Source organism: Symphalangus syndactylus, chromosome 19 (assembly GCF_028878055.3).
Source record: "Symphalangus syndactylus isolate Jambi chromosome 19, NHGRI_mSymSyn1-v2.1_pri, whole genome shotgun sequence".
NCBI lineage: Eukaryota > Metazoa > Chordata > Mammalia > Primates > Hylobatidae > Symphalangus > Symphalangus syndactylus.
This window is the reverse complement of record NC_072434.2, coordinates 30,217,816-30,239,841: the sequence shown is the minus strand read 5'-3', so window position 1 is coordinate 30,239,841 and position 22,026 is coordinate 30,217,816. Positions and strand designations below refer to the sequence as shown.

Here is a 22,026-nt window from a genome sequence, read left to right as displayed (position 1 = left end):
AATCATTTCTCAGAGGAGAGGCTCACTGAATGATAAGAGAATAAACCCAGGCTAACTCACACACCTGAAATAGAATATAGGTTTCCTAAAGGAAGCTATCCATGAATATCAAGTTAAGACTCCCACTGGATTCCAGGAACAAAAAAGCTTTCGCTTTTACTCACTTTCACAAGAGCTCTATGCCATTTACTTCTGGCCAAGGGAGTCATGAGTAAAGTCAAATGCTCAGCTTCCATGACAAAATATTGGGGATTTCTCAGGAATAGTTTCCTTCTCTTGAGCAGCTTCAAATATATTTTAAAACTAGGCACGTGCCCAGAGATACACATCCATACACACAAATATATATAGACATAATGCTAACAAAGATACATGACAAGAGGTTACAAAAGATACAAGGGTCATGCATGTATTCTTCTAAGTTTTATTTCTTATTTGTCATTTTCAAGTTTTGGAAAGGATAATTAGACATGCCGGAAATTAGGATATTTGCAAAATTTGGGAAAACTCAGTCATGGAAAAGAGGGTTGTGATGTAACATCAGGTACTCTCTACCTTCTTATTACTCTTTCACTCATATTCCATAGGCTGAATGGTAGCAGAATCAGAAGATTCCTCCTCTTCAGCTTGGGAACCTGTGAGTAGCCAGTACCAGAGAACTGCTACTGACCCACGCAAACTTTTAGAGCTGAAAATAACTATTAGCGTCAAGATGTCACGTGATGTGGTTACGGAACTTGCCTTCTAGTCACAGTGATAAATAAACAAACAAACAAAAAAGAATTAAGTTGGGAGAGTAGTAGAAAAATTATATGCAGAACTGAATAAGTTGTATGTGTATATATATATATAATATATAAAAATATATAATAAAACAATATTTCATTTTTTAAAACAAAAATAATTATATCTCACTGAATCTCTGTGATTTCTTTTTTACCTAGCTTCTCTCAGTGGACTAAAGTAAGAGCTATAACTTTTCCCTTTACTTATTGAAGACTAATTATATATGCATATAAACAAGTATGTAAAAACTATATCCATCATTTATTAAACAAGTATTTCTTGAGCACTAGTATGTGGCAGGCACTGTTCTAGGCACCAGGAAAATAGTAATGAACAAAAAGACAAAAATACCTGCTGGGAGTTACATTCTAGTGTGAGGAGACAGGCAGTAAAAACTGGCAACAATATATAGAATTTATATGGTTATAACTGCTGTGAATAAAAATAAATCAGAAAAGGAGGATAAAGGGTTTTCAGAGGTTGCGATTTAAATATCATGGTCAGTGAAAGCATCATTGAGAAGCTAAGATTTTAGTAAAATCTAAAATAAGTAAGAGCAAGTTATTCAGGTATTCAAGGAATATTCCTCCAGGTGGAGGTCACAATTTGGGGGAGGGGGGAAACGGTGCCTACCACAGTAAAGGAAGATTTGTAAGTGAAGTAAAACACACAAAAAGAAAATACAGTTAGAGGAATTACAGGTCAGACCACTTATAGCCTGTAGGACTTTGGCTTTGCTCTAAGTTAAATAGAAAGTCAATAGAGGATTTTGAGCAAAGGAACGAATAATCAACACTTTTTTTTTTAAAGGATCACTCTGGTAGCTGTGTTTAGGATAGACTAAAGGTGTGAGATGGAATGGAAAACTTAAAAAGGATGATTAGCTAAGAGGTCATTGCTATAATCCAAACAAAGGATAATCAGTCTTACTTAGAGAAGGTTAGTACCAGAGGAAATGGCAAGAAAGAATCAGATACTCTGAATATATTTCAATGATTAAAATTAACAGGATGTACCACAGACTAGATGTGAGAGGCATAAAGATTGACTGTAAAGATTGTAGCCTGAGCACCTGGAAAAAACGAAGTTCCTATAAATACACAGAGTAGAACGAATTTACCAAAAGCCAGTTAAGAGTGATGGAAAATACAGACATCCTAATTTTGAGAGGCCAATTAAACATTCAAGTAAAGATAACTATATCCTGAATTAAAGGTAGGGATTCAGATAAATATTTAAATTTAGGGAATTTTCAGCATACAAATGGTACCAAAACCGTAAGAATGAAAGATCACTCATTCATTGAGAATGAGAAAAGAGGAGGGATTTGAGGTCTGAGCCTTGGGCATTCCAAAGTTAAGAAGTGAGGTTACAAAGAAGAACCAGGAATGGAAAATGAAAAGGAAAAGCCAGGGAAGTCAACAATAAACCAGGTTTGTCCTGGAAGACACGCAAAAGAACTTGCCAAGGAGGAAGTAATAGTCAATTTTGTCTGATTCTACTCATAGGTCAGGTAAGAGGGGTTTGATGATAGATCTTGGTTTTAATGACATAGACAAGGGCAGTTTCTGTGGAATGCAGAAAACAAAAGCTTTAATGAATCTATTTTATTCACTATTGGAGATAGTAAGCATAATTGACTCATACTATAAAGAAAGAAAAAATGGTGCAGTAGCTGAGGCAGATAATGAGATAAAGAGATCACACTTTTTTTAATGGGAGAAGTCATAGCATATTTACATGCTGATGGGAAAGAGCATGATAGCAAGGGGAAAATTCCAGAGGGAGGAGAATTGCTGGAGTGATATCTTCCAGAGGTTGGGGAGCTGCCCAAGACTCCAGCATGGATAATTCATCCTTGAGAATAAGAGAGAAAGTAGAATATGTGGGCACGGAGGCCAAAGGTTGAATGGATGAGGTAGTGGGAGTTTTCAGGAATTCTCTTCTAATTGTTTCTATATTCTCAGTAAAATGAGAAACAAGATTATTACCTGATAGTAAAAGTTAAAAGAATAAAACTCATAAGATAATTCAAGGAAAAAACAAAAGGAATGCCCAGAGAGAAAGGACTGATCCCTCCTAATAACCTTATATCTGGTTACAGACAAACTTCTGTACAAGGGCCGAAGACAGGACAAGATGTGCTGATGTATAAAAAGTCTAGATCTGCAGCATAATCTGTGAAGAGATGAGGAAAGTCACGTACTCTGAGCCTCACTTAAAGGAAATGAAATAGTAAAACGAAATCAGATTTGGCTCTTCACTTCTGCCTTCAGTGCTGTCCAGACACAGACATTATATCAGGAGGTTTCAGTTTTACTAACCAGTAAGTTCTTTGTGTACTTAAAGTTGGTTGTTTTTTAATGGGGATGTGGAATGGAGGGGTAAATATTGTGTGTTTTTTAATGAGGAATCCCAAACACCAGATTTTTTTCTTTATGTTGCAAAGACACTGATGTCCCTTCTCACAAAATATTTCATGCTTCAATATTGGCCTAAAGTTGACTATCTTTATATAAATTAAAATCTTTGCATGTTTTAGAAGATCTTGACATGTTACTTTTTTAATTAGAGTGAAACGCATAGCATATGGACTCAACAAAACTATTCTCTGTGAATAAAATGTGTCACATTCTATAATAAAACTATATATAGCATGTTATTCCATATTCCATATGATTAATTATAGAGATTATATCTTGAATTCTGCTATCAATCTACAATATTTATTCATTCATTCAACAAATATTTGTTAAGAACTACTATGTGTCAAGTACTTAGTTTGCAACAGTGAATAAACAGATATTCTTGAGTTTGTGAAGTTTACTATATTCAAGAGAGAGAAATATAGATAGTACACAATTAACATAATACCTAAGAAAAGAATTTAAGATTTAATAAGATCATAAGTACAACGAGAAAAAAAAATGCATCATAGTAAGGAGACTGGGGAGAGTTGGCAATATGAATCACGTGGTCATAGTGAGTCTCTGAAAAGTTAACTTTAGGACAAAGACTTGGAGAAGACGCAGTTGTGAGTCATCTGTGCTCTGCAGAGGGAATGGCAAGTACAAAGACTCTGAGGAGGGAGGGCACCTGGCGTGTTTGCAGCAGTGTGACGAGGTCAGCTTAAAAGTAGAAATGAGAAGAATAGATGACAGGATCAGCTGGCTATGCAATTTGCAGTACAAAATAAAAATGTGTGGGGACGCTTGTTAAAATTTATTTCTCTTTTTTATTATACTTTAAGTTCTGGGGTACATGTGCACAACGTGCAGGCTCGTTACATAGGTATACACGTGCCGTGTTGGTTTGCTGCACCCATCAACTTGTCATTTGCATTAGGTATTTCTCCTAATGCTATCCCTCCCCTAGCCCCCCACCCCCGACATGCCCTGGTGTGTGATGTTCCCCTCCCTGTGTTCATTTGTTCTCATTCTTCAACTCCCACTTATGAGTGAGAACATGCGGTGTTTGGTTTTCTGTCCTTGTGATAGTTTGCTGAGAATGACGGTTTCCAGTTTCATCCATGTCCCTGCAAAGGACATGAACTCATCCTTTTTAACGGCTGCATAGTATTCCATGGTGTATATGTGCCACATTTTCCTTATCCAGTCTATCATTGATGAGCATTTGCGTTAGTTCCAAGACTTTGCTATTGTGAACAGTGCTGCAATAAACATACATGTGCATGTGTCTTTATAGTAGAATAATTTATAATCCTTTGGGTATATACCCAGTAATGGGATTGCTGGGTCAAATGGTATTTCTAGTTCTAGATCCTTGAGGAATTGCCATGTCTTCCACAATGGTTGAACTAATTTACACTCCCACAGACAGTGTAAAAGCGTTCCTATTTCTCCACATTCTCTCCAGCATCTGCTGTTTCCTGGCTTTTTCATTATCGCCATTCTAACTTGTGTGAGAAGATATCACATTGTGGTTTTGATCTGCATTTCTCTAATGACCAGTGATGATGAGCATTTTTTCATATGTCTGTTGACTGCATAAATGTCTTCTTTTGAGAAGTGTCTGTTCATATCCTTCATCCATTTTTTGATGGGATTTTTTGTTTTGTTCTTGTAAATTTGTTTAAGTTTTTCCAGACTCTGGATATTAGCTCTTTGTCAGAGGGATAGAATGCAAAAATTTTCTCCCAATCTGTAGGTTGCCTGTTCACTCTGCTGATAGTTTCTTTTGCTGTGCAGAAGCTCTTTAGTTTAATTAGATCCCATTTGTCAACTTTGGCATTTGTTACCATTGCTTTTGGTGTTTTAGACATGAAGTCTTTGCCCATGCCTATGTCCTGAATGGTATTGCCTAGGTTTTCTTCTAAGGTTTTTATGGTTTTAGGTCTTATATTTAAGTCTTTAATCCATCTTTAGTTAACTTGTGTGTAAGGTGTAAGGAAGAGATCCTGTTTCAGTTTTCTGCATATGGCTAGCCAGTTTTCCCAACACCATTTATTAAATAGGGAATCCTTTCCCCATTGCTTGTTTTTGTCAGGTTTGTCAAAGATCAGATGGTTGTACAAGTGTGGTGTTATTTCTGAGGCCTCTGTTCTGTTCCATTGGTCTATATCTCTGTTTTGGTACCAGTACCATGCTGTTTTGGTTACTGTAAGCTTGTAGTATAGTTTGAAGTCAGGTAGCATGATGCCTCCAGCTTTGTTCTTTTTGCTTAGGATTGTCTTGGCTATGCGGGCTCTTTTTTGGTAGTTTTAATTTAAAGTAGTTTTTTCCAATTCTGTGAAGAAAGTCAGTGGTAGCTTGATGGAGATAGCACTGAATCTATAAGTTACTTTGGGCAGTATGGCCATTTTCACAAAATTGATTCTTCCTATCCATGAGCATGGAATGTTCTTCCATTTGTTTGTATCCTCTTTTATTTCGTTGAGCAGTGGTTTGTAGTTCTCCTTGAAGAGGTCCTTCACATCCCTTGTAAGTTGGATTCCTAGGTATTTTATTCTCTTGGAAGCAATTGTGAATAGGAGTTCACTTACGATTTGGCTCTCTGTTTGTCTGTTATTGGTGTATAGGAATGCTTGTGATTTTGGCACAGTGGTTTTGTATCCTGAGACTTTGCTGAAGTTGCTTATCAGCTTAAGGAGATTTTGGGCTGAGACGATGGGGTTTTCTAAATATACAATCATGTCGTCTGCAAACAGGGACAATTTGACTTCCTTTTTCCTAATTCAGTACCCTGTATTTCTTTCTCTTGCCTGAGTGCCCTGGCCAGAACTTCTAATAATACTATGTTGAATAGGAGTGGTGAGAGAATGCATCCTTGTCTTGTGCCGATTTTCAAAGGGAATGCTTCCAGTTTTTGCCCATTCAGTATGATATTGGCTGTGCTTTGTCATAAATAGCTCTTATTATGTTGAGATACGTTCCATCAATACCTAGTTTATTAGGAGTTTTTAGCATGAAGCGCTGTTGAATTTTGTCAAAAGCCTTTTCTGCATCTATTGAGATAATCATGTGGTTTTCGTCATTGGTTCTGTTTATGTGATGGATTACATTTATTGATTTGTGTATGTTGTACCAGACTTGCATCCCAGGGACGAAGCCAACTTGATCATTGTGGATAAGCTTTTTGATGTGCTGCTGGATTCAGTTTGCCTTTGTTAAAATTTCTTAAGAATTTCACGGCAACTAAAGCAGAACCTCAAATCATGCATAAACCCAAACATTCTCAGCACAGGGCCCTGAGTGGCTGCACAGGTCACACACCAAAAAAACAGGCTTTGGTAGGAGATAAGGTCAGGTCAAACAGGTAAGAAAGTAGGAGAACATATTTTGAAGGGCCTTCTAAACTCTTGTAAGAAATTTGACTTTCACTCTGAGATAAATGAGACATAATTGGAAAGATTTGAGCAATTTCAAGAATAGGATCTGTGTTGAAATTAGTTTAGGAGCCCAGAGTGGAAGCAGGAGACCACTTGGAAAACTACAGCAATAATCCAGGTGAAAGATGATGGTAGTTTGGCTCAAATGGTGAGAAGTTACAGACTCTGGAACTCACAAGATTGGTGATAGGTTTTATTAAGGGAGAAGAGAAATTTCAAGAGGAATAAAGAATGACTCCAAGGTTTTTGACCTGAGGACCTGAAAAACTGGTGTTGCCATGGACTTAGATAAGAAAGTACGGGAGAGAATCCGAAAGGGGCAGTGGTGGAGGGGCAGGGTCAGGAGTTCAATTCTCAACACAAGAGTTTGAGACATTTAGACAATCAAGTAGAGACAGTGAGTTGGCAGTTGGACACATGAGTCCAGTGTTCAGGGGAGTGGTCAGGCTGAACATATAAAAGTAATCAGGAAAGCCTTTCTTCTTCAGTGCAGCAAAAAGCAGAGTTCTCAACAAATCTAGATTCTTCAGAAGTTCTAGGCTAATCGAAATTCTTTTATACCCCATTGCTCTTGGCTAATGACACTTGTACTGAAATTTACATCTTACTCCATTCCTCTTTTATTAAAAAGTCATTTTTTCTCTATTAACAGTATGCCTTCGCTGTAACTGAACACCAAGGTGTTTAAAATGTGACTAAGAAGAATTTGAGGAGATCTGTTTGTAAATATCACAATTAGATTTCTCTACCAGCAGGAGACTTTTCTATTTGATTTTGGAACAGACCATTGATTTTTCGCCATCTCCAGACTGGCCTTTCTGTTACATAAATGTAAAGAAAATATCCATCTATTAAATCTATGATATCATTAATCTAAATGCAGATAAATATTCTGGATAATAATAAACATTCTGGTTTAGGAATGTAAACTAGTAGGTTGAGCTAAGGCTACATATTATTTTTGTCAGTAGGGGAAAATGAACAGTTATCCAGGGGTGAGAAGGACTAGCAATGTGTCTGGACTTCTGCCTGCATCTGGTCAAAGAGTTGGGGTTTTTTTTTTGTTAGTTTTAGGAGTTGCTAAAACATGAAACAGAGGGGCTGCCTTTGCAAAGACATTAGGAATCTCTAGGTACAAACAACGCTGTGTAAGGGTCTGACTATCTAAAAGAAATTAAAGAGAAGAATGTTTTCCTAGCTCTATTCAGAACTGATCCACAAGGCCAGCGTATCTGACAGTGGCAGCTCTGAGAGAATCTGGCAGAGAGTGCTTCCTTAGCAGGATCCTGGTCAACCGAGAGGCCCAGGAGAGGTGCCTTCCAGGCGCATGAGGTAGTAAACACCAGCCAGAGGGAGCAGTATAGGAAAGAGGAGGGAATGAGGGGCCCCATGGTGAATGCATGTGAGTCACCCCTCTGAAGAGCCCAGAAATAAATTTGGAAATGTTTTGCAAGGAGAGGATTGCTATTCAGTAATTACTTCCTTGGAAAGTTTTAGCGTGATAGAGGGTCAGGGTCACTGTAATTTAGTTTACTGATTTATGATGCCATTTTTACCCTCAGTTTGGTAACAGCTGGATGTACACATATATACTAGTTCCAGTTAGGCACCAAGATATTTGTCAGCTGTTTTCTTTGAAACTAGGTTTATTTCAATATGGCCCATTGGCTAAGGCCAAGTAATATAGTCCAGTCTATTTCTCTAAGCTGAGTGAACTGCTTTCTTATATTCTTTCCAGTCTTCTGCCAGGTCCTCTTTTTCCTGCCATCTGTCACAATGAGAGAGATTGATAGGAAGAGAGTTTTCGTGATTAAAATTCAAAACAAATACAGATTTCCATTGCTTGTTATAATGAGAAGTGCAGTGATACCTAACCATGCAATGACATTATATACCTCACCCCACTCTCATACTCCAACAAGAAGAGGAAAACCCAGATATGTTACTATTTAATAACTCAGCATAATATGATTTATAATAATGTACACAGTGCTTACAACTTAAATGTGAACTAGAACTTTTTTCCTGTAATTTGCTTTCAACTTATTCTTGAGTTTGAAGATGACCTCTCTTTGGGGGTTTATGAATGGGTGGAGAAAGGTAAATTGATCCTCACACACAAACAGAAGAAGAATTATGTCTCCTTTTCATGTCTTTAAATATACAAGTATGTCCTGTAGTTTCAAACCAGGTATAACATGACTAATTTTTTAATAAACTTCTTTTTTTAAAAAAAATGAAGAAAGCATTTAGTTTTCTAATCTTAAAAGAAGTAAAACACTTTAGAATTATATCATATACATATGAGGTAATTTATTTATTCTGATTATTCATATAAAATAGAGTTTTTCAACCCCAGTGCTATTGACATTGAGGCTGTATGAGATTTTGTTGTGGGAGGCTATCCAGTGCACTGTGGCATGTTTATCATTATCCCTGGTCTCTAATCACTAGATGCCAATAGCACTTTCCTACCTCACCACCCCGAGTCATTAAAATAAAAAGTGTCTTCTGAAGTTGTGACATCTCCCCTGGGGGTGCCCTAGTTGAGAACCATTCATAAAGAATCTATTATTTTACAGAATGTAAGAGAGAATTAAATTCATTTTCATAATATATTTTATTATTCAATCATCTCGAGCAACCATTTGAAGTCTTCAACCAAAGGAAGACAACAGAGTTTTGCCAAACAGATAATGTAAGACATCATATCTCCCCAAAATTGTTAAATGAAACCACGTACACTATCATTTGATGAAGCATAGAAAATATCAGTTACGTCTGTGTCATATTCACGCTACTCATAGATGACACAGTTGACTAATCGATTTCCTTCAGAAATTCAGCAACAGCAAGTATCAGGTGATTTTCGTCCACTCAGTAGAGTCTGTGTCTCATTAAGCTGGGCAACGGGCAGAAAGATTACAGATCGGTACTGGAGAACTCTGTTGGTTTTTAATCTGTTAACAGATAACAGCTTTTACCTTTGTGCGCACTTCTAATACTAGTATCTTTTAATACAATTATCTTTCATGTCAGGCATTTTTTAAAGTTATATGTTGATTGTGTAGATTTCCATTTCATAGGGGAAAAGCAACGGTTAGAAACTTCTGAATGGAACATAAATAAAACCAAGCATTTTTTCATATTGGTCCATTACACTCCCATCTCTTTCTTGATGCTTGAAGAAAAACTCAGTCGCACAGGCTTCATGCATATAAAGCATCTCTTACATGGAATATATGAAGAGAAACTCAATAGCAAAACTCACTTTCAAGACTAGATGAATGAGCCACTTATTTCAAAAAATATATAAAAGATAATACCAAGGAAGTCACAGAATTTGATTTGTTCTATGAGTGTATTATGTTTACTCTTGACTGTATTTGAACTTTAATCCTGTCTTGCTGACTTTCTTCCACTGTACACCAAGAGCCTCAAAAAGAAAGGAACATTGGAAGGTTTGATGATGTAAAACCTGAGACATTTAACAGATATTTTTAAACTTCCCCTACTTATTCTACATTTTTTTCTTTTTTGTTCACTTTGCCCACCTCAATTTATTTATTTATTTTTATTATTATACTTTAAGTTCTGGGGTACATGTACAGAACGTACAGTTTTGTTACAAAGGTATACGCATGCCATGGTGATTTGCTGCACCCATCAATCCATCATCTACATTAGGTATTTCTCATAATGTTATCCCTCTGCTAGCCCCCACCTCTTGACAGGCCCCAGTGTGTGATGTTCCCTGCCCTACACCCGTGTGTTCTCATTGTTCAACTCCCACTTATGAGTGAGAACAGGCAGTGTTTGGTTTTCTGTTCTTGTTATCACAAGTTTGTTGAGAATGACGGTTTCCAGCTTCATCCATGTCCCTGCAAAGGACATGAACTCATCCTTTTTTATGGCTGCATAGTATTCCATGGTGTATATGTACCACATTTTCTTTATCCAGTCTATTATTGGTGGACATTTGGGTTAGTTCCAAGTCTTTGCTATTCTGAATAGTTCTGCAATAAACATACATGTACATGTGTCTTTATAGTAGAATGATTTATAATCATTTGGGTATATATCCAGTAATGCAATAGTTGGGTCAAATGGTATTTCTAGTTCTAGATCCTTCCAAAAAAGAGCCCGCATAGCCAAGACAATCCTGGGCAAGAAGAACAAAGCTGGAGGCATCACACTACCTGACTTCAAACTATACTACAAGGCTACAGTAACCAAAACAGCATGGTACTTGTACCAAAACAGATATATAGACCAATGGAATGGAACAAAGGCCTCAGAAATAACACCACAATAACACCACACATCTACAACCACCTGATCTTTGACAAACCTGACAAAAACAAGCAGTGGGGAAAGGATTCTCTGTTTAATAAATGGTGTTGGGAAAACTGGCTAGCCATATGCAGAAAACCAAAAATGGACCCATTCCTTACACCTTATACAAAAATCAACTGAAGATAGATCAAAGACTTAAACGTAAGACCTAGTACCATAAAAATCCTAGAAGAAAACCTGAGCAATACCATCCAGGACATAGGCATGGGCAAAGACTTCATGTCTAAAACACCAAAATCAATGGCAACAAAAGCCAAAATTGACAAATGAGATCTAATTAAACTAAAGAGCTTCTGCATATCAAAGGAAACTATCAGCAGAGTGAACAGGCAACCTAAAGATTGGGAGAAAATTTTTGCAATCTATCCATCTGACAAAGGGCTAATATCCAGAATCTACAAAGAACTTAAACAAATTTACAAGAAAAAAACAAACAACCCCATCAAAAAGTGGGTAAAGGATATGAACAGACACTTCTCAAAAGAAGACATTTATGCAGCCAACAGACATATGAAAAAATGCTCATCATCACTGGTCATTAGAAAAATGCAAATCAAAACCACAATGAGATACTATCTCACGCCAGTTAGAATGGTGATCATTAAAAAGTCAGGAAACAACAGGTGCTGGAGAGGATGTGGAGAAATAGGGATGCTTTTCCACTGTTAGTGGGAGTTTATACTTTTTTCTACACAGGGATATTCAGGTGGTGGCATATCTAAAAAACCTTACATAAACAAAAATGTATTTTTAAAATATATTTTATGCTATTTAAATAAGAAACCAAGAAAGAAAAATGAGAAGGTGATTTTCCTCTCCTCCCAGGCAGGGCAGATAAGAAAATAGAGAGGCAACATGAAGTGGATACTTGCAACTCTTAATGAAACTGAACCAGATACTCAGACAGATGGGTTCCCCTACATCTTGCAAAGTAAAACTTATTTGTTCCTTTTACATTTTCAGTTGCTTAATTTGAATTTCTTGGTGCAGGCAAAAGGATTTGTGAGAAATGTTTCATCCTCTTTCATTAAAAAAAAAAAAAAAAAAAAAAAACTATTCAGTAGCAACTGTCTGAAGAAGGGGAGAAAAAAGGAAAGAAAACAAGAAAAGCCACAAAGCCCAGCTGCACTTAGTTCCTGTTCACTTAGTGCAGCTTATGACGTAGGCTTGTTGTATTTTGAATTTGCACATTAAAAACATTCATTCAGAGAGGAAGCTGCCTTTGGCATAACCTGCAGAAGCAAATAGCATTCACAGAACTGTTATTCAAAAAATTGTACCCAGAGAGCTATATTTCTTATTTAAATGAAACTTAAGTAGAACCAGGGAGGAGGGGGAGGTGTGTTTTATGGTGGGTAACTTCTGACTTAAAATTTGAATCAGGTTTCATAAACAATTATTGGAATCTGAGAAAAGATCAAGCATCAAACCCTGAGTAGCTGAGAGTCTGGGGGTCTCACAGCACAAAAATAAAAGGGTGTTGAAAGAGGAAGCCCCGTTTTTGCTCTAAGTGACTTGCCTGATCTCGAAGTTATGTTAGCTTGTTTACCTCCAAGCACACCTTTGGAGTGAGATTTTAAAGCAGTTCTCTTTGTAACATCAACATTACAATTTATATCCCGAAAACTACCAAGTTTTATATTCCTCCTTCCCCTCACTAGGCCTCCCCTGGCCTGCTTGTGTATTTGCTTCTAAGGGTCTACAGGCCTCTCTCTGAACTAAAGCTCTTTTGAAGTCCCAGACTTCATATCTCCACCCAGGATCTAACTTAGTGTGATAAAGGATAATTTATTTATGAAAAACATTCATGCCACTCTTTTAAACTAGAAGCTTACATTTCAAGGGTATGGAAATGATTTCTAGCTGCCCTAATTTCATGGCATTGGGATGTCATATGTCATATACCACTGCGCTGTTCGTAATATTTAGACAGTTACATAGCAACCTATAAAATACAGACTCCAGAGGTCTGCATTCCTCCAGCTATTCATGAAGGATTGGAGGAATATCCAGAGGAAAGAAACCACATTACAGAGCACTGGGTCTGAAATGCTCCCTTTATGGTAGCAATTGCAGGAAACCTGGAGCAAAAACACGTCTTTGGATTTGATGCAGACCTCACTAGAGTTTCTAGAAGCATTCCCTTTTCTCTTCTAGTTTTCTGACTTTACTTATAAGGTATCAAAAAATGGTTTGATAAAATTAGACTGCTTTATAGCTTATCTTTTTTTCCTTTCCAGAGTAGACCAATAAATTATCAGATTTTTATTACTTAAAATGTGTTATATAAAAATATTAGTGGGCAATACAGAAATGCAAATATTTTTCTAAGGCCTGGTTCTCTTTCCATTTGCTTCTTGAAATTTGCAAGTAAAATTTTCATTTTGTCCTACTTTTGAACCAGACCACAAAAACTTACTTTATTACACTATCCATTCACATTAAAATAGAATTTCTACAGTGTCCAGCACAGAGATTTTAAATAAATGTGGTCGGCACTCCTTAGTCACTGTTGCCATCTTCACTCTCTCCATCTCTCGTTTTCATCAACCTGTAAGGTAAGTCACTATCTGTTTTCTATCTATACTTCATTCAAAATGTCTTATATGTTTGTAGCTGTCTATTCTCATAGGTACTACTTATCTCCAAATTATATCTCCTCACATAAGATTACCACAATAGTCTACCACTTTATGTCTTTTAAAATATTTCCTGTAGCACCTTATAGAACACACAATATTTTATATAGTCATCACATTTGATCCTCAAACATATGTTTTAAGCAAAGTAAACATCATCCCAGCTTCAAAGAAATGGTCTCAGGAAAACTAAATGACTTTCTTGATCAATGTCATGAAGCTAGCAAGAGGCAGAAACAAAACTTGAACTCAAAACCCTTGAATCTAAATCCCAGTTCCCTAAACTTAATACTGCCTTCTTAAGGCCAAATAACAACAGCACCACAATAAAACCCACTAAAAATTTCAACACGTCCCTATTTATTAAACACGTGGCAACCTAGAAGTGGAGTGGCCTTACAGATTATGAGGTTTAACAATCCTCATTTTATATATTATAGCTCCAGAAGCTTGAGGACTGGGGGATATTTCCAACATTACAGAACCAATGATAGACCCCACCAGTTCTTGAATCCACTGACTCCCAGCTACAGCATTTTCTGCTGCACTTTTCTGTCTTACTGCCTTAAGTACCCCCCAGAACTTTTAGCTTTTGATAACATGTCCCAGTAACACGTCCAGCTTTAATTTTACCATCTCGAAAATGTGCCTCTACTAAAGACAGGTTTATACATTTCACTTTCCAACAGGGGGACCACACTGATACAACCTCTGGACAGTGGTCCACATTGCTCACCAAACCTGGAGCAATGTTCCCTTCAGTCTTTCCAAGTACAAGTCCTAGTCAAATTCTACTCCCTGCACAGAGCTGGCATCTCTGTACCTCAAGAAACCTCCCTTCTCTGACTTCTTGCAGTACTTGTAGTTTCTACCACACAGATCTCATACCTGCAAATCCCTTTCAGGTCAGTGTCCAACTGGTTCTATGTTCCTGTCTCATCTCGTTCCCATGTTCTCCTCACTGAGAACAGTTGTTATATGAAATGTTATTTCCTTTTCCTAGAATATCCTTCCACTCTCACATATTAAACTATCTAGAATATTCTGACTCAGCCTTTGCTTCTCAGCTTAAATTCTGCTTCCTCCATGAGGCCCCTGCTGTCTCTAGGTGACATAGGAAAGCTGTTTTCTGAGTTCCTGTAGCATTCTGTACATTACTCCTTCAAACCAGTTATCTGATTTATATTGAAGTTGTCTGCACATCTGTTTCCTCACTAAAGATTCCTTGTCATAGACACAGTCATCAGCTTTTCTTCTGTACTAAGTACTATTCCCAGGACAAAACTGGCACTTGATATTTGTTAAATAAATCCGAAAATGAAATATTTATTTGCATAATAATGAAGACATTCTGTGTTATTTTAAGCTTAATAAATAAATACTGTGTTGGAAGCTTAGAGGGAAAATGTTTATCAAGAAAGCAGATATTGACTCTCATTGGCCTAGATCTAATTCCTATAGCAAACTATAAAGTAATGTTGGAGAAAGACAAAGTAGCAATTTATTTAGCTATTATTGTTCTTTCAGGGGTCATGGCCTTATACTTAGAGGTAAGTTCTTATATTCCACTGTTTTCTAGAATTGGAGCTACTTATCCTTATAATAGAACTGTACTGAACATTTTGCTATTCCTTTAGCTCACCAAACTTTTTTATTCTTTATTTTTTATTTTTCTTGTGATAGGGTCTCACTCTATTTGTCCAGGCTACTGCAGTGCAGTGGCATAGGGTTCACTGTAACCTGGAACTCCTGGGCCCAAGCAATCCTCCTGCCTCAGCTTCCCAAGTAGCTAGGATTATACGCGCATGCCACCACGCCCAGCTAATTTTTAAAAAATTGTTTTAGAAGTAGGGTCTTGCTACATTGAGCAGGTTGGTCTTGAACTCCTGGCTTCATGTGATCCTCCTGTCTCAGCCTCCCAAGGCACTGGGATTACACGAGTGAGCCACTGCACCCAGTCATAGCCCACCAAACTTTCTTAAACCTATATTTTTAAATAGACTGTGTCCTCTATCTAAGAGGATGCCCCCAACACACTCCTTATTGGACAACCTCATATTCATCTTTTCATAGACAATATAAGGGCCATGTTTATGACCACTTCTCTGATTCCATCTAGAGATAAATTCTTTCATGCTTCCAAAACCCTGCCTGCACAGTTTTAGTATAGCACTTAAATTTATTTATTTACAACAAGTAAATCCTCTTTTTTGCCCTGTGTAGACTGTGACTACATAAAAGCATGGAGTTTACCTATTTCATGTATAGTTTTTTTTTTTTGTTTTTTTGTTTTGTTTTGTTTTTTTTTTGAGACGGAGTCTTGCTCTGTCACCCAGGCTGGAGTGCAGTGGCACAATCTCGGCTCACTGCAAGCTCCGCCTCCCGGGTTCATGCCATTCTCCTGCCTCAGCCTCTCCGAGTAGCTGGGACTACAGGCGCCCGCCACCACGCCCGGCTAATTTTTTGTATTTTTAGTAGAGACGGGGTTTCACCGTGGTCTCGATCTCCTGACCTCGTGACCCGCCCGCCTCGGCCTCCCAAAGTGCTGGGATTACAAGCGTGAGCCACCGCGCCCGGCCTTCATGTATAGTTTTTAAAGCTCAGCAATGTTTAGCACTTTTCATGGAACAAGCATGTATTCACACATTTAAAAGATGAAGAGGAGAAAAGAAGGGGAGGAAAATGGAAAGACATGAAGATACTTGAGTAGCTAGTATTCTGATGCAAGTTAGTTTCTGTTTATTAGAAGATTTGGAAGCAAGCAGCAAGGTCAAAGCTATCTTCTTTTTTCTGTTTGCATGCAAAGTTGTGGAAACATGAGGTGTTTCTACAGTAAACTGTCGGCATCTATTCCACAGGTTCTTGGGTGTCAAGAGTCAATGCCTAGCTTGTAGCTATGGGAATCCACTTTCGGGTGTTACTAGTGTTGGAAGGCAGTTGCAATGGTAGTAGTGCCCCACTTCTTAATTCCAGCATTCTAACACCTGCATAGCAGCTCCAGGAATTGTTCCTAAACTTACAGCTTTAGTGAAGACTTCAGAGGCGGTAGCTTCCTAGTGGAGTCAATCTGGGGTCAGTCATGAACTCCCAGCCTACTATCCTCTCCTTTAACATTTCAATAATTGTTTAAGTACATCATGTCCCGTATTTTTAAAATCCTTCTTGCTTAAAACAGCTAATGTTTCCATTAGTGCCTTCTGACAAAATAAGAGGGAACAGAGGGAAGGAGAGGAGAGAAAAGAGAGGAAAAGAAGTCTCAGCACATAACAACTGAATTTCAATCCTTGCACTGAGAGACCTGACCCACAGTAGCTAGTATGGTTTCTAAGCAGCCTAAGTTCGCACCCCTGGTATGACCCAACCATCTCATGAATTTCTGCCTTAAAAAGCTCATGGGTGTCAAAAGCATTTCCTGTTTGTTCTGGCTAATACCCTGACATCTCCTTCTTAGTGCACCTATTAAAAAAGGATTATAATTGTGAATCTTGTCTCTTTCTCTTTGAGATATATATGCAGCTCCTACGACTTCACTTGCTTCCTGTCCCTACTCCCTCATTTTCCCTTTAAAACACTCAGTCACTTCTGCACAAATCAGAATGGAGTTCAGCTCTTTCTTCTTCTTTTTTTTTTTTTTTTAACTTTTTTAGAGACAGGATCTTGCTACGTTGCCCAGGCTGAGCTCAAACTCCTGGCCTCAAGCAATCCTCCTGCCTCGGCCTCGTAAAGCACTGGGATCAGTTCTTTCTCCTGTTGTCAGTAGTTTCTGAATAAAATCTGTTTTCACTACTGTAATGTCTGGCTTTATTTATCTTCGACAAGAGAGACTTATTCTTTCTGTTCTTTTTCTTCAACTTTTGTAGGTCAACTGATAGCCAATTAGATTATAAGAATAATTTATTATTTCTATAAAAATTTAACATTGGTTCATTTTAAATAATATAGATCATTAAATATCATAATGATTTATTATGAAACCACATTTTCTATATATATTTTAATGGAGAGAGAGTGTTCTTTCCCCAGAATATTTAACCTGTGATTTTACCTAAAGTCTGACAGACTAAATACTTCAAGTATTACTCAGTATTATGAACCAATCCCATAAATATTAGAACTTTCTAGTCCACATATAGTTTCAAAGTAAACACTAATGAACAACATGTCTCCAAAATTCATCTGCACAAACTACAATTTAGTGTAGGAACTATAAACTACAAAATAAACTAACATTAATAGAATCATTCTTTGGCCGGGCACAGTGGCTCACACCTGTAATCCCATCACTTTGGAAGGCAGAGGTGGGTGGGTCACTTGAGGTCAGGTGTTCAAGACCAGCCTGGCCAACACGGTGAAACCCCATCTCTATAAAAATGCAAAAATTAGCCGGGCATAATGGCAGGTGCCTGTAATCCCAGCTACTCGGGAGGCTGAGGCAGGAGAATCGCTTGCACCCGGGAGGCGGAGGGTGCAGTGAGACTAAATCGCGCCAATGCACTCCAGCCTGGGTGACAGAGCAAGACTTCATCTCAAAAAAAAAAAAAAAAAATTGCTTTTGTCAATTGGTGAAAAAAGGAAATTCCAACTGATGCTTTAAAAGAGAAATTGCCTGGAGTAGAGAAATACTGTAAGAGATCTACTCTCTTTGGCCTTCGATTAAACAGAAATATTTCAGAGGAGCTTGAATCCTTTGAAACACACTTACACTGCACAGCGTGTTGCTATCCTCATTTCTGTTACTTAGGTTTTGCATTTTCAGGAAATGAGTAATTTGCCAAACATGCAGAGTCCCATCATTTAGATTCAGTTCTCTTGAAGGGATAAAAACAGTTGTTTAAGAGGGACTCGAAGATTCTTCACATTTTAAGCGTAATATACTTGTAAATGTTTCTCACTTGGAAGAAACTGCTGACAGGTGCGGTTGTGGGTTAAGCTTTAAGAAAGCTTGAGAAATTCCCCTGTTGACTAAGTATCAATTCACTGTAGTCCCAGAGCGATTGCCTCTGGACATCCCCTTTGAACTTTTTTTTCCTCTAAAGGGGTTCATGCAAGAACTGTGATACACTGTATGTTCTTTCCTAAAAAGAAAGTACCTCCATGGACAACTTGAAAATTTCCAGCAACAGTAACCTTATTACCATTTTTCTCATCATTCCTAATCATTTCTAATGAGGAAATGCAAACAGCTTGGAATCAGGAGCTATAGACTGTGAATGAAAAATGCAAACAACCTGGAATCAAGAGCTACATACGGTAAATGAGTTGTCTCATTTAATCTCCACTGCATCCACTCCTAGAGAAGCTTGGAAAATTTCTCCACCTTTAAAATAAAATGGTAATTTTTTTCGACTTGTAACCTCATAGAAATAGCACACACATTAAAAAACAGAATCTGTATCAAAATATGTGAATTCTTTGAGGGACATTAATTTTTTTGGCTACAATATTGGGATTATAATGGTAATTATTTGGAAAAATAGTATTACAAAACTTAATACCTTACAAGTTTATAATAGAAGAAGGAAGGTAGGGTTTTGGAACTGTAAGTGTAGTTCCAATGGTGCAAATTCTTTCTGGACATAAATATTTCCTTCATTTCTGTTAGATCTCAAGTCAGATTCTTTATTACTGAGGAAATTTTCTATTCCAAGAAATTTAGCTAAAATAACTGATGGGATTATCCCCACTTTTAAAGAATATTTCACTGAGAATACTAACAACTTCACTCTTATCACTTCCTCTTTTTAAAGTAAAGGCGATCTGAAGAAAGTGTAGATGCACAAAAATATTGTACGATAGTCAAAAATAAGAGGGCACAGAAGATGGGATAAGCTGAATGCCTTTCTGGATGCAATCCCTATTGAAAATCGTATCTGCGGTTTGTATCAAAATCATGAGCTCAGATGGTATCCAAGGCAGAAAGGAGCAGATGCAGGCTAAGGAAGGACCTGTATGTGAGGATTGCCTGAGGACTCAGAATACTGGGTAACTGCATGCATTAGGGAACTTGAAACCACTCACCAGTAAGCATGAAACATGATTTCAACATGTTAAGGTGGCTTCTAATGAGTCTTAGCAGTTTATGGTTTCCAGGCTCCATTTAACTAATATCACAGAGACTTTCATTAATGCATGAAATACTGATGTACCTAATCTCTGCAGTCTTCATAAAACAATGACTCACTTTTGAAGTAGATGCTGGTACTTCTTTGGTACATTTGTGTCTTCTCTTTTTCATGTGGTCAGTAACAGTACTACACACCCCATAGTGGATGGAAAATGTTGAGAAATGTTCTGTGCAAATTCATGCCTATCATCAATTTCCTTGAGTAACAGAAATATGTACTTTATTTTTAATTAAATGTAAACTTTTTTAGCTTATGGCTGTGGGAAGGGTTTTGTTGCCAAATTAAAAAAAAAATAAATGAATAGATATATAATAACAGCGTATGATAAATTTAAAAAAAAAAACAGTTTTGCAAGAATATTCAGATTGCCTTCTACGCATCCTTTGGCAGGAGTGCTCAAATTCTATTTCCTGGCAATGCTTCGTGTGCAATCGACTTTTCATTTCCCGCATTTCCCCATGACTCCACCAACATAAGTTTGTTCAGCCCTTTTTATCTCACATATCACAATACCACCATGAGCACAGCACAAATGGCTGGTGCAAAAAGACACTAGCTGGGACAAAAGCTTCAAATGCTCCTCTTATCCACAAGCAGAGAATTGAGCTGTCTCTAGCTGTGTATGTCTCATTACTTCTGAAAAAAACATAGGAAAAAGAGAGCCGAGTTATCACTCATCACTTATCAGATTTAACCATGTGTTGAAATTAGAAGTCTGTTTACTGCTATGTGATTCACACTGTAATAGATAAGATCAGGACAGAAACTGGAAATACAAATTAAAGGTTCACCAAATCCATTCCATTTTATTTTAATGCAACCATTAATAAGAGTATTTTATTAAAAAAATAAAAACTATGGGACATAAGCTAAACTAGAAGAGATGATTGTACATAAACATAAAGCATGAACCACAGTTATCTTAAGCAAGCTAGTAATGAACATGAACCAAAAAATCAGAAAATTAATTTTGGCATGAAATCATAAATGAAATAAATATAAAAGTGGGCAATTAGAACTCTAGTTTTACTTTTTAAAATATTTTACCTTTTAAAAACTGCACTTTCAAACATAAAAATCTTGAATTATAACAAAATCATATTTATTATCCAAATTCAATAAATGCTAATTTTTTTCATATTTATATAAGACAATTTTAAAATAAAAAATATTTGAATATACATCTACTTTCCTCCATCCCAGACAGAAATATTATACCATAGTTGTTATGCATGTCACCTATCAGCTATTGCTATGAAAAATGCTGTATAACAAACTACCCAAAACTCAGTGATTTAAAACTACAATCTTTTATTTTCATGGATCTGAACGAAAGATCTGCAGACCTCAGCAGAACCCATTCATGCATATGAGGGCTAGTTGGAAGACAGCCAGTTAAGTTTTGGCTTGGCTGGGGCCATTTCACTCTGTTCCATGTATCTTGCCTTAGGACTAGCCTAGGTATATATTTTTTTTCCCAATAATGCAGAGGCACAAAAAAGCAAGGAGAAATACCAGTCTCTTGAGGCCTAGGCTCAAAACTGTCACACTACCACTTCCATCTCATGCTTTTGGCCAAAGCAAGTCACATGGCCGAATCCAAAGTCAAGAGGGGGAAAGGTGCAGCCCACATGTAATGAGAGGGCAAATAAGTTACAAGTCAAAGGGGATGAATACAGTAAGGAATAAAAAATTAGGGCCAAAAATGCAATCAACTTCAACTCCTATTCATGTTTTTATATTAATCTTTTATGTCTATATCCATAATAATTAATGATATTTTTAATTAAGATTCGCATTAAAATGATATAATGTTTTCTTAACCTTGTGCAGTTTGGCTTTCTTAATCATTTTGTTTGCAGTGATTACCTAAGTTGATCATTAAATTTATACTAGTTTTTACTACTACTTTTTTTATTCTGTAAATGGATTATAATGCATTCCCCTAGTGATAAACATGTCAGTTGTTTCTAATTTCTTATTATTAGAAAAATGAATAAAATGAAAGCCTTGCATATGTTTCCTCATACAAAAGTATGAGAATTTCTCCAGGGTGCAGCTAACATGATATATCTGAGTCTCAGGGTAAGTATTCTTTCTACATTCAAGGCCAGTGCTGTCTAATAGAAATATAATGTGATCCCCAAATATAATTTTAAATTCTCTAGTTCCCATGTTAAAAAAAAATACATGTTTAATACATTTTATTTAATACAATATATTCAAAATATTATTTTAAAATATAAGCAAAATAAAAATTATCAATGTGATA

General features: G+C 36.9%; 1 protein-coding gene across 4 annotated transcripts in view; it reads left to right on the top strand.

The window, feature by feature from the left end:
- Positions 1 to 13,341: 13,341 nt before the first annotated feature.
- RGS1 (regulator of G protein signaling 1) overlaps positions 13,342 to 22,026 on the top strand; it is a 42,257-nt gene continuing 33,572 nt past the window's right edge. Inside the window, exons 1-2 of one of the 4 annotated variants that reach the window (XM_063613750.1) lie at positions 13,413 to 13,548; positions 18,813 to 18,961. The gene's annotated coding sequence lies outside the window, so the exon portion shown is untranslated. Of the gene's footprint in view, positions 13,549 to 18,799; positions 18,962 to 22,026 lie in introns of all 4 variants that reach the window. The other 3 variants (XM_063613749.1, XM_063613747.1, XM_063613748.1) reach the window with 3 other exon arrangements.